A 785-nucleotide genomic window follows, 5' to 3' on the forward strand; every position below is an offset into this window, starting at 1 on the left:
AAAAATTCATTAAAGCACATTCATAGGAAGGAAAAAGAACTCACAAAATAATATTACTTTTTACCCGCACAATATAATACAATCTTTTTTAAAAGGGGTAATGACTTAGGAGGGTAATAAGGTTTTCAGTTTGTCCGTATTATATCACTAAGGTTTTTTTTGTACGTATTAGACCAATATGGTTGTTATTACCGTTTAGAAATAGTCATTTTACCGGTTTTAACGGGTAAAAATGACTATTTTTAAACGGTAATAACAATCATATTGGTCTAATACGCACAAAAAAACCTTAATAACCTAATACGGACAAACTGGAAACCTTATTACCCTCCTAAGTCATTAACCCGAAATTTAAAGACATTAAGAATATATGAACATCAACAGTAAACTACTTCGTTTAGAACTCGCGTCGTCCCATATAACCTGCTACTCCTCTATATGGCGAAGCTCTTCATCTATAGTCGTCCCTTTGGGGACATCCGATAAAATTGGAATGATACAGAGAAGATTAGCAAGGCCCCTACGCAAGGATGACACACACAAATCGAGACAACATGTGGATTCTATGGTCAGATTGATCTTCTTGTTGATGTCTTCAACCATTTGTGGCAAGTAAAGGTGATCTTTCTTTCTATAAAGTCTCCTTTAAGTTTTTTACTTTTCCTGTCATTAAGTTTCATGCTTTATAAACTTCCGTTTATGTGTTGTATATAGTATGTATGTATTTGTTTATGTGCTGGGTTTTTTATTCATTTTGCAACTTCAGAGTTTTAGTTCATGTTGTG

General features: G+C 33.4%; 1 non-coding gene across 1 annotated transcript; it reads left to right on the forward strand.

Annotated features, from left to right (window-relative positions):
• The first annotated feature begins 463 nt into the window (after positions 1 to 463).
• Positions 464 to 566, forward strand: LOC145018991 (U6 spliceosomal RNA). Its single transcript, XR_013667312.1, has one exon. It is a non-coding gene; the product is annotated as a U6 spliceosomal RNA (small nuclear RNA).
• The last annotated feature ends 219 nt before the right edge of the window (positions 567 to 785 follow it).

Source organism: Lactuca saligna, chromosome 9, assembly GCF_052625555.1.
Source record: "Lactuca saligna cultivar CGN05327 chromosome 9, ASM5262555v1, whole genome shotgun sequence".
In the NCBI taxonomy this organism is placed as follows: domain Eukaryota; kingdom Viridiplantae; phylum Streptophyta; class Magnoliopsida; order Asterales; family Asteraceae; genus Lactuca; species Lactuca saligna.